Genomic DNA, 12,235 nt, shown 5'->3' on the forward strand with positions numbered 1-12,235 from the left:
TATGCAGAAAATGAGGGAGAATCATTATATTCCCTTAAAATAAAGCCTACAAAAGTGCCTCCCTCTAATTATTGTTTTGCTCAATAGAGACTGTATGAAAAGCTTTTTGAAACATCTGAAGTACTTTAAAAATATGAGATATTGTTACTACCAGTATTGTACTCTAAATATAGCAAGTATAACTCTTCAATGCTCCACTTTAATATACCTGCACCTTTGGTTTTCCATTTAGCTCCCTGACTTTCAGTGTTAATTTCTTCTTAAAATATTACTTATACTCAGCTATTTGATCCCATTGTCATTTTTCTTATTATGTTATACTGATAAGTCTGTTTATTTCTTCTACTGGATCCTATCCTTGAATCCACTTTTTAAAAAATCCACTCAATTTTAAAAATTGAGAACACTCAAGGCAGCCTCTACAGGACTGACACCATTAATTCCTATAAGCTTATCAAAAGATATTGTTATCAGACATTATCTGCTTATAAGGAATTATGAGCTTATAATTCCTATAAGCTTATCAAAAGATAATGTCTGATAACAATAAGAAAGTCTGTCATTTCCTAAATTTGATTTCCATGCAGCAAAATTTAGAAAATCTTAGCTATTACTTGAAAGTTGATTCTCTTTTTCTTCTTCTCTTCTCCTTCTTCTTCTAATAATTAATTAATTAATTGATTAATTCCCTTTATTCTTCCCTCCCCATCCACTTTCACTGCTTAGTCTTCTGCCTTCTTCTTGTCCCATTCTCCCTTTCACATCATTTCTCTTGGGAGTATTAGAAGGCTGGCTAGCTGCTGCATTTTCTGATATAGACCAGAGCAAAAGCTACCCAAGAGTGACTTGTGAGAACCTGCACAGTATTAAAAAAGAAATCCCCATTTAGTGTTTATGTAGGGTGCACATGGAGGAGAAGGGCAACGTTAACATATTACCTTGGGGATCAAAGACAGACTGAGGGGCGCCTGGGTGGGTCAGTGGTTGAGCGTCTGCCTTTGACTCAGGTGGTGATCCCAGAGTCCTGGGATTGAGTCTTGCATCGGGCTCCACAAGGGGAGACTGCTTCTCCCTCTGCCTCTCTCATGAATAAATAAATCTTTAAAAAAAAGAGACTGAATTATGGGGCACAGAGACAAATGAAATCATTTAAATATAGAATGGAAAGTAAGTAGTAAAAAGGAGTGTCGCTTGTACTTGCTTTGTGATACTTCGCCAAGTAATACCAAAAACAACAGTGTTTCATCTGTAAATCATTGTGTGTGTGTGTGTGTGTGTGTGTGTGTGTGTATAGTTGGAACAACTAGATGTAAACTAATGGGGGGCAGGTTCCATGTTTCGAACTTCTCTCTATCCTCCAAAACACAGTGCAGCTCCTCATATATCTGGCACTTAAAAATAGTTTGAGTGAAGTATAGCAAATCACTATGAAACTGGTGTCTATTGCCCCAAAATTGACTATCATTGCTTCATACCATGTAAAGGGTTTAAACAATGCAAATGAATAGAAATTTACACACGGATGCATGGATATATAATACACATAGCCCCCAAAAGAAAATTATATGAAACCATGGAATTGAAGATATATACAAATACACAAGAGAAAAATTATATAGAAAACATATCCATGTAGAAAAACTCATTAATTTGCAAGATAGTCGGAAACTTAAAAATAATGAAGAGTATCTTTATTATTTTCAGCAATCTAAGTTTCCAGGAATTGGTGACAGTGAACGAGCAACCTGTGAGTAGCTGTGCAATTAATATTTATAGTGAGATCTTGACTTACGTGTACCTGGATAAGTCATGTTATCTGACTTAGGCTTCATGCTTCCGTATCTGAGGTGACAACACTATTTGCCTTCTCATCCACCTCCTCTGCAAAGATGCTCTGCAAATAAATGAGGTAATGTTTGGGAAATGTTTGCAGCTTGGGAAGGAAACCCACTGCATACATCTCAGGTGTTGTTACTCTTCCATATTCAAGCCTGGCCTATTATTTTTATCTTAAATTGAAATGGCACTGTTTGAGTTCTTGGGTTCTGACCAAAATCTGGGTCAACATGAGAGGATGATTATTTTTAATTTTAATTCTGAGGCTCTGTTCGAATCCCTTGCACGTGTGAGGGAAAACTGTAGCAAATAAACAAAGCACATAAATCAAGCTATGAAAGAGAAAAATCTCTATTCAGAAGGATTTTTTTTTTTTTTTTTTCAATGAAGAGCATGAACACTGTATTTCCCCGGAGGAATATTTCGGTCCAGGAAGGAGGATAGTGCATGCAGTGTGTGTGTGTGTATGCGTGTGTGTGTGCATGTGTGTGTATGTGTGTGTGTGTGCTGTGCGTGCGCGCCCGCGGAGAGAGGGGCGGGGGAGGCGGATGAGGAGGATGAGATCATAGTTTCAGGATCCTCAGGAAACCCTGGTACTGGCAGCAGCCAGCCTCTGCTGTGCCCACATGACCCACAACTCTGGCAGCGGACCCGGCACTTCCAACATTATTAAATAATAAGAAAGCGGCTCCTACTCCATGCCCAAACCTCCCCACAGACCAATGGACACCTTCTAAGAGTTTGGCGAGTCGGTGACTGAGGCGCCCGTCCATTCCAAGGTGTGTGCAAGGCGTGTTCCTCCCCGGCAGCCCCGGGATGGGGGAGGGCGCGGGGGTGGAGGGGGTCGGGGTGCCTGGGCGCCGGGCGGGGAGTGGGCGCCGGCCGGGCCGCGCGGGGCCGCGGAGCGGGCGATGCACAGGACGCGCCGCCCCGGCTGCGCAGGGACCGCAGCCGCCCACGGCGCCGGGGCGCGGGCGCGGGCGCGGGCGCGGGCGGCTCGGCGGCCGGAGCAAGGGCAGGCGCCGCGCGCCGGCGAAGTCCCGAGTGGAGGCGGGCGGCGGGCGCGGGCGCGGGCGCGGGCCGGGGCGGGGAATCGCCCCAACGCCCACTCGCGGGGTTCCCACCTGTGCGCGGGCGCCGGCCGCCGCGAGCGCCAAGCATGTGCGGGCGCCGCAGCCAGGACTGCGGCGCGGCGCCTCCCCGGGCGGCGGGCGGAGGGCGGCGGGCGGCGGGCGGCGCCTCGGGCCCGCGGGGCGGCGGTAGCGGCTGCGGCAGGATGGCCGGCCCGGGGCGCGGGGCCGCGCAGGTAAACCTCGGCTGCCCGCGGAGGCCCGGCCGTGCCGCAGCCCCCGCCGGCGCCGCCGGGCGAGTTGTTTTTGTGGTCGGTGCCGCGCTCGCGGTCGTCGTGGCGCGCCGAGCCGCGGGGAGGTGGCGTGGCCGGCTCCATTAGGGATGGCGCTCACGTTGGGGAGCAGGCCGGGGGCGCCGCACGGCCGGGAGGGCGGCGCTGGGCCCCTCGCAGCCCGCGGCGTCTGCGCGTGTTGCAGTGCGCTGCGGTGCGCGGGCGGATGCCGAGCGGGAGTGGGCGCGCGCGGCGCTGGGCGGCGGGGCCGGGCCGGGGGCCGGGGGCCGGGGAGGGGCCGGGGAGGGGCCGGGGGCTCGGCGTTTGTAGCCTGTTGCCCATTTTGCCGTTTTCCGCTGGACGGAGGGCGGACGGGAGGGACCTTCTGGTGCCCGGAGTGGGAGATGGAGAGGTGTCTGTCACAGGACCAAAGCCAAGGAGAGAAGAGGGGTGGCCCGACGGCGGTGCTGGGCTCACTGGCACCATTCCTGGGACTCGGTAGTAAAACTTTGCTCTTTGGCTGGTTTGGGGGAAATGGCTTTGAGAAGAGGAGTGTGGAACTTGGCAGGGGTGGGGGGGTGGGGGGGCGGCGGAATACTGGATGTACCCTCGCAGAGAAGCTTACCACCCTTAGCTTCGCTATTGCACTGAAAAATGGGTCTTTGGAGTTGATGTTTACATTCAAGTTTTCCTGCTTTCTATTAGGGTCACTTGGTATTAATGTGTTTGTGTTTCCTTTTGAACGCACCTGTATTGTTCAAGTGTGCATAGTTACTGATTTCTTTAAAAAAAATGTACTTATTTTGCTTATTCCAAAGGTAGAAACTCCAGAACTAAGAAAAAAAGCTCTCCGTATGTTCCAGGCACAGTTCTGTGTGTTTTCACTCAGTTAATTCTTACAGCAACATCAGGGGTGGTTAATAATATTATCCACCTCTTTTTACAGGTGAGGAAATCCAGACACAGGTGAAATAACTTATACAAAGTAGAACAGTTATTAAACATTAGAGCCCAATTGAGCACACAGTGCACCCTTAAGCAACTCAGGTATATATTTATCTCAAGGGCACCTCATTGTGCCTAAGGTCTTCTATGCTTCATATATATATATATATCATATATATATATCATATATATATCATATATATATCATATATATTTAAATGTTTTATTTATTTATTCATGAGAGACACAGAGAGAGGCACAGACATAGGCCGAGGGAGAAGCAGGCTCCATGCAGGGAGCCCGATGTGGGACTCGATCCCTGGTCTCCAGGATCATGCCCTGGGCAGAAGGCAGACGCTCAACCGCTGAGCCACCCAGGCGCTCCTATGCTTCATATATTGACCACATTTCTCTGCCAAAATGACGTCTTAACAACCGCGTTGAACACAATGAAGATTTTCTGATTTTTAGCACTATACCTATAGCAAACATCCTTTGAGTACTTTTGTCACAACCAAGTTTCCTACAACAATTTTAAACCAAAGTAGCATTTGTCAGTCAAGATTTTTCAGCCAAGTAAGTTAGCACAAAGCAGATGGCTGAATTGACCTATTAGTTTGCACTTAATTTTAAACTAAGGTATTAGTCTTTACTCAAAACATGGCCATCATTTTCCTCAGAACACCAGAAGCTTTGAGCAAGTTTAATCATCTTTAATCCAATCACTCTGACTAGAGGTTAAGCAGTTTTAAAAGAAGAATTTTGTGATTCTCTTTCAACTGTCCATGATTAAAAGGTTATGTTTTGAGGGTGTGCCAGTTGTACGTGCCAGTTGTACGTGCTTTATACAAAGTTTGTAGCAATGAAGACTGAAATCAAAATTTCTCATTAGTTCTAAGTTGAAATACTTTTAAATTTTTGACTTGCTTTAAATGAACCATGATGTGAAGAAAGGTCTCGGTGGGATGAACTCCCAACTGCATAAATTTAGAGAATTGCTCTTCATTTGAGCTTATCGTGAAGCTCTCATAATATTCATTTTATTGGACGGATGTCTCTCTTAAGTCTTCATCTATTATTTCCTCAAGTAAATTTAATTGCTCCTTCACATAACCAATTTCAAATTATTTTGACATTCATAGACTTCCTTAATTCTTGTCTCTCAGTTTAATTAAATTCAACATACATATTTCAAACCCACAAGCATTCAACATTATAAGTGAAAAGACTAGAACGCTACATGGACACATGTTCTTTGGATATGAAAAAAAATCATCCCATTCTTCAGTGGTTAACCTCCTCCATACCCCAAATTATGGCTTCAACTTTATTTTGGGATACCAGAGTGCAGTGCTGTGGTCAAAATAGTTGCAAGCCGTGAGACACAGTGTTTTTGATACTGAAATTGAATTTAAATCTTCCAGGTCTATTTATATGAAATGTTGATTGTTATTAAGGCATACATTTTATAATACGTAGGTATGTCCTTTCTTACCTGACTCAGAATTGTTCCAGTGTTCTAGCTTGTTACTTATTTTAGAGAAAGCATTCCCGTCCTTCTTTGACCTCACCTGGTAGATATGACATGACTTTGTCCTTTCAAGTCCCACACCACCGGTTTTGGGAGAATTATAATGTCTCTGCTTCCTTAGAGCCCCATTGTTTCAGAAGGTAGATGGGGACCTGGGGATCAGTAATGAGCAGAGAGATGAGTGAGCCCTGCCACCACAGAGGGTCAGATTTTAATAAGTATACACATAAGTGTTTATTTATGGAAATCGAGGTAAGTTCTCTGAAAGAAAGAATTCTTTAAGAATGCGTAATAAAGGATTCTGCACTGTCTTAGACATGGAGGTCAGAACGGGATGCCCAAGCAGTCACATATTTGTGGAGGAATGACATGTGAGGAGGTGTTTACTAAGTCAGCTGTCTTCTTAAATGCTTTCATAAATATTTTCTGAATATTTTCTGAATCAGAGAACTTTGTCTCATTCTGCTTATCGCTACACTTCTTTATTCACCAGGAGCCATACTATTTACTTTCATTATTCACCTAGGGACATGGGGAGATTTGCTATCAATACCTTTTTTTTTTAAATTTTTTATTTATTTATGATAGTCACACAGAGAGAGAGAGAGAGGCAAAGACACAGGCAGAGGGAGAAGCAGGCTCCATGCACCGGGAGCCCGACGTGGGACTCGATCCCGGGTCTCCAGGATCGCGCCCTGGGCCAAAGGCAGGCGCCAAACCGCTGCGCCACCCAGGGATCCCTATCAATACCCTTTTTTTTTTTTAATTTATTTATGATAGTCATATAGAGGGAGAGAGAGAGGCAGAGACACAGAGGGAGAAGCAGGCTCCATGCACCTGGAGCCCGACGTGGGACTCGATCCCGGGTCTCCAGGATCGCGCCCTGGGCCAAAGGCAGGCGCCAAACCGCTGCGCCACCCAGGGATCCCCCCCATCAATACCTTTTAAAGCATGTAGAGCATGTGCCACCCTTATCTGGTTAGTAACATATGTACAGAAAGTTATTTAAGTTTAGTGAAATATAATCATTTTCTCTCTTTACCTTAACAACTACTGTTGACTTTTAAAAAGTAGTTGTGTGTGTGTGTGCGTGTGTGTGGTTGTTGTTAAAGTGGCAGATGGTGCAAAATAGAAATGCAATTGATTCATCACACAGTGCCTAAGATTCTATAAAGTGTCTAAGGGCAGGGAAGAGGCCCCAGAGTAAGGTATTGATAATGATACTCATCATTAAGTGATGACTATGCTGGGAACATATGTATTAACAATTTAAAGTATAGTAATAACTAAATTTATTGAATATGTACTGTGGGCTGGGTATTCTGTGGGCTATAGATAAATTAAGTATTCTTCACAATAGCATAGAGGTCTGTATGCATTACCCACATCCCCATTTTGTAGAATGGGAACTGAAACATGAACAATAATCATGACCACTGTCACATAGGTAGAGATAAACCCGAAATTCAAGTATTCTGATACTGTAGTACACACTGTTAACTGTTGATGTGTAGCACCCAGTTCGTAATTTTACTAATGTGTTAAATTCCCACCTCCTAATTTGGTCCTTTGGTTACTTTTCCCTTAGTAAAAATCAGTGGGAAAAAATAGAACTTCCTTTAGGGCAATGGTTTTTGCCCAGTATTTTATAGCAAAATATAAATAAAGAAGAGATCTATGAATTCCTAGACAAAGATTAGAGACGACTAAATTATGAGAAATTTTTCATTACATATTTTTTTAAATTCAAAAGTAGTCATCTGAGCAGCATTTGAAACTATTGAAATTTTTATCATCAAGGATTTGTACTTTAGCATTTCAAATAATTAGGGAAATACCTTTATTTTTTTAAGATTTTATTTATTCATTCATGAGATACAAAGAGAGAGAGAGACAGAGACAGAGACACAGGCAGAGGGAGAAGCAGGCTTCATGCAGGGAGCCTGACGTGGGACTCAATCCTGGGTCTCCAGGATCAGGCCCCAGGCTGAAGGCTGTGCTAAACCGCTGAGCCACCCGGGCTGCCCATGGGAAATACCTTTAACACCTGGAAGTTCTATGACTATTAATAAACTTAAGAATTTTAAGTCACCTGTTTCACCTACCCGCCAGTGTCCAGAATATGCACTGCAAAGAAGATACAAAGTATGACATGAAAACACCTGTTGAGTTGTCTTGGTAATATTTAAGATCCTGTTAATTTTTACATTGGGATCTTCTGACATGACTCATAGTAATTGTTATGATAAAAATTTAGTAGTTTTGAATATTATTCAAATAATGCTAATCTAAGACACATGGGATATGTTATTAGCAAAGTGAAGTACTAATTGGTTAAGTGTGCTAATGCATGTAAAGATCTTTGCACAGTGTCTGAAAATGTTAGCCAATGTTATTTCTCCCTGAATATGATGGATAATATGTAGCTGATCCGATTAATGTTAGTAGTAACCATGAATCACAATTCGTACATATAGCACATGTACAGGTGTGTGTGTGTGACTCCTTTCTTTGAAACTGTTGGAAATGCTTAAGGCAGTGGGTACATTTTCTGCAACTCATGTATCCCTATAAGAAATGAGATACATCATTTCTCTATATGCTTAGTTTCATGCAAAGTTTGATTTCATGGACTAATTAGTAAACTATTGCTCTAATTTATTTCATAAGAAAGAGCTGCAAGACTTGATTTGATTTTGTGTGTGTGTGTGTGTGTGTGTGTGTGTGTGTGGTGTTACCAGAGTGGAGGATGACATTGAGTGTACCAATGAACAGTTCATTAGAGTTCTGATGTCATAATATAGTGTCCTATTGCAGAAAGTTTTGTATGTTTGATGTAAATGTAAAATACATTGACCAGTTATTATTGGTTAGGTTATGCAATCATAACAAACAACTTTATTTATTTTATTTTATTTATTTATTCATGAGAGACACGGGGGGGGGGGAGAGAGAGAGGCAGAGGCAGAGGTAGAGACACAGGCAGAAGGAGAAGCAGGCTCCATGCAGGGAGCCTGACGTGGGACTCGATTCTGGGTCTCCAGGATCATGCCCTGGGCTGAAGGCAGCGCTAAACCGCTGAGCCACCTGGGCTGCTCAGCAAACAACTTTAAAGTCTCAGTGACTGAGATAAATAAACAAAGGTTTATTTCTTGCTAATGCTATGTGCCTATATTGGTCAATAAGACTGTATTCTATATCCCCCCTCTCTTAGAGATTCATGCTAATAAAGCTGCTGCCTTCCAAAGATCCTCATCTCTCATTAGGCACATGGGAACATGGTGAATCACCTACAAGTTTTTAAATGTTTCTACCAGCAAACAAGACTTGCCACTTTTACATATTTCATTGGCCAAAGGAAATTATACAGCCGTTCTTATCCGGAAAATGGAAGAGAGGGGCAATACAATCCTATGCCCGATGGAAGAACAGCGCGATGATAGTGAACACATTATGATTACCATATAAAATTAGCCAGTTTCCTTCAATAGTTTTATCACCTAAAAATGACTTATGTCTTAATGTAAAGTAGAATCAACAATAATTATGTTTTAGAATTCAGCATAGAAAGGTAATTTCTACATAACATCATCAGCAAAGAAAACAGAGACTAAACTTCTGAAATGAATGATATCCCCTTTTTTCACTGGGAGTGTATTTAGTCAAGGAATGATCATAAAGCTATGGTTTATTTTAAATTAATGCAGGATTTATTTTTATTTTTTTTTAAATTTTTTTTTTACGTTTTTATTTATTTATGATAGTCACAGAGAGAGAGAGAGAGAGGCAGAGACACAGGCAGAGGGAGAAGCAGGCTCCATGTACCGGGAGCCTGACGTGGGATTCGATCCCGGATCTCCAGGATCGCGCCCTGGGCCAAAGGCAGGCGCCAAACCGCTGCGCCACCCAGGGATCCCTAATGCAGGATTTAAACTATTTGACAGCAAGCACAAGCCAAGAACAGTGCCAATGCCACATACATCACCCAGCCTCTGTTTTCTGAACTGATCTGATAGTATCAACATGGTAGAAAAAAGAGAATGGCTATTTATGTTCATCTTTGTCACCTCATCAACATGGACAAAAGTAACATAGGTGCTATTATATATTATTGTAAAAAGTAATATAAACATATAAATCATACTGCATGTTTAAGTTTCTGAACATAATTTAAAATGTTAGAATATATGTAATCCATATTTTTAAACCTTTTATTTTGATATAGTTGGAGATTCATATTCCATTGTAAGAAATAATAAAAAGAGTTCCCATGGTCACTTTTATCCAGTTTCCCCCAACACAAACAATTAGGAAATGGGCAAAAGGCATAAAAAGTCATTTCACTATGGAAGATCTACAAATGGCAAATATGTACGTGAGAAGATAATCGACATCACTAGCCATTAGGGAATGCAAATTAAAGCCAAAGTGAGATATCACTACACACCTATCAGAATATTCACTGCAAGTATATAGGAATTTAGTGGTTTTTGTATGTTTATGTTGTATCCTGGGAACTTGATGAACTTATTAACTCTAAGTTTTTTTTTTTTTTTGTAATTTCTTATAATGGTCTGTATAGACTGTATAGACCATCACATCATCTGAAAGTAGGACAACTTTCTTCCTAATCTGTATGTCTTTTCTTTTCTTGCCTTATTGCACTGTTAGAGGTTCCAATATTATGTTAAATAGAGGGCTGAGAGTGAACATTCTTGTTGCTGATCTTCAGGGGAAAGCATTCAGTCTTTCATCATAATGTATACATAATATCAGTAAATTTGTCTTCTAGATGTTCTTAATCAAATTGAAAATTTTCACCTCTCTTCCATTTTTTTCTGGTTGTGTTTATCATGAATAGATATTAACTTTTGTCAAATGCTTTTTTCCTACCAAATGATATGATCATTTCATTCTCCTTTAGCCTGTTATAATAGTAGATTGATTTTTGACTGTTGAACCAGCTTTGTACCCCCATAATAAATCCCATTTAGCCATTGTGCATATTTTTTTGTATAATCTATTTGCCAGTATTTTGTTAAATATTTTTACATCTATATTCACAAGAACTATTGGTCTATAGTTTTCTTTTTTGGTACTGTCTTTGTTATTGGTATCAAAGTAATGAGTTACAATGTCTTCCCTCTTCTATTTTCTGAAAGAGATAGTGCAGAATTGGTATTAATTCTTCTTTAAATGTTTCGTGGAATTCCTCGGTAAAACCATCTGGTCTGGGAGATTTCTTTTTTTAGTTTGTTTTTTTTTTTTAACTTATGAACTCAATTTCTTTAATACTTGTACAAGTTTGCTTGGGCTGCCATAACAATATCACAGAGTGGAGACTTAAACAACAGAAATGTATAGTTTCACAGTTCTGGAACCTGTAAGTTCAAGGTCAAGGGATCAGCAGGTTTGTTTTCTTCTCTGGCCTCTTCCTTGGCTTGCTGATGGCTGCTCTTTTGCTGTGAACTCACATGGTCTTTCCTCTGTGTGTCTGAATTTTCACTTCTTACCAAGACACGGTCTGATTTGATTAGGACCCATCGTAATTGTCACATTTTAACTTAATCATCATTTTAAAGGCCCTGTTTCTAAGTATGATCATATTCTGTATTGCGGTTAGGACTTCAACATATGAATTCTGGGAGGACACTGCTCAGCCCATAACAATATTTTATAGGCTATTCAAATGATCTGTTTCATATTACATGAATTATGGTAATTTAAGTTTATTGAAGAATTGATTCATTTCATCTAAGTTGTCAAACATCTATTTGTGGGGAGTTGCTCATAATATTTCTTTTTCTTCTTTTGATGTCTGTAGTATCTCTAGTGACATCTGTTCTTTATTCTTGATGTCAGTAAGTTGTGTCTTCTCTCTTCTGTTGGTTTTGACAGAGGTTTGTCAATTTTATTGATCCTTAAAAGACCACATTTTTTTATTGATCCTTAAAAGACCACATTTTTTTCATTGATTTTTCTTTATTGCTTTTCTGTTCTCCATTTCATTGATTTCTGCCTTTATAATTATTATTCTCTCCCTTCTGTTTGATTTTGGTTTATTTTTCTCATCTTTTCCTATATTCTTGAGTGGGTATTTATACTGGTTTTAGGTTTTTCCTCTTTCCTACTGTATGCATTTAGTGCTATAAATTTTCCTTTTGGCACTACCATAGCTCTATTGTACATTTTGATAAGTTGTATTTTCATTTTTAGAAAAGATTTTATTTATTCATTTGTGAGAGACAGCAGAGATGTAGGCAGAGGGACAAGCAGGCTCCCTGCAGGGAGCCTGATGCAGGGTTCAGACCCCAGGACCCTGGGATCACGACCTGAGCCAAAGGCAGAAGCCTAACCACTGAACAACCCACACATCCCTGTATTTTCATTTTAATCCAATTCAAGTGCTTTTAAAATTTTCTCTTGAGATTTCCTCTAGGTTTGACCTATGGGTTACTTAGAAGTGTGGTATTTAGTTTCCAAGTATTTGGAGATTTTGTTATTGTTGTTATATCTCTGTGTTTCTGGTCAGAGAATCTTATTTTCTGTATTGTCTGTCTTTTTGTCAGAGAATACACTCT

At 41.1% G+C, this 12,235-nt stretch overlaps 1 protein-coding gene across 3 annotated transcripts in view; it reads left to right on the forward strand.

The window, feature by feature from the left end:
* The first annotated feature begins 2,398 nt into the window (after positions 1-2,398).
* The window catches only part of DTNA (dystrobrevin alpha), a 352,302-nt gene continuing 342,465 nt past the window's right edge, over positions 2,399-12,235 (forward strand). Inside the window, exon 1 of one of the 3 annotated variants that reach the window (XM_077900428.1) lies at positions 2,399-2,615. The gene's annotated coding sequence lies outside the window, so the exon portion shown is untranslated. Of the gene's footprint in view, positions 2,616-3,058; positions 3,143-3,537; positions 3,677-12,235 lie in introns of those variants that run through there. The other 2 variants (XM_077900430.1, XM_077900431.1) reach the window with 2 other exon arrangements.

The sequence above is a fragment of the Canis aureus genome, chromosome 6 (assembly GCF_053574225.1).
Source record: "Canis aureus isolate CA01 chromosome 6, VMU_Caureus_v.1.0, whole genome shotgun sequence".
NCBI classification, from domain to species: domain Eukaryota; kingdom Metazoa; phylum Chordata; class Mammalia; order Carnivora; family Canidae; genus Canis; species Canis aureus.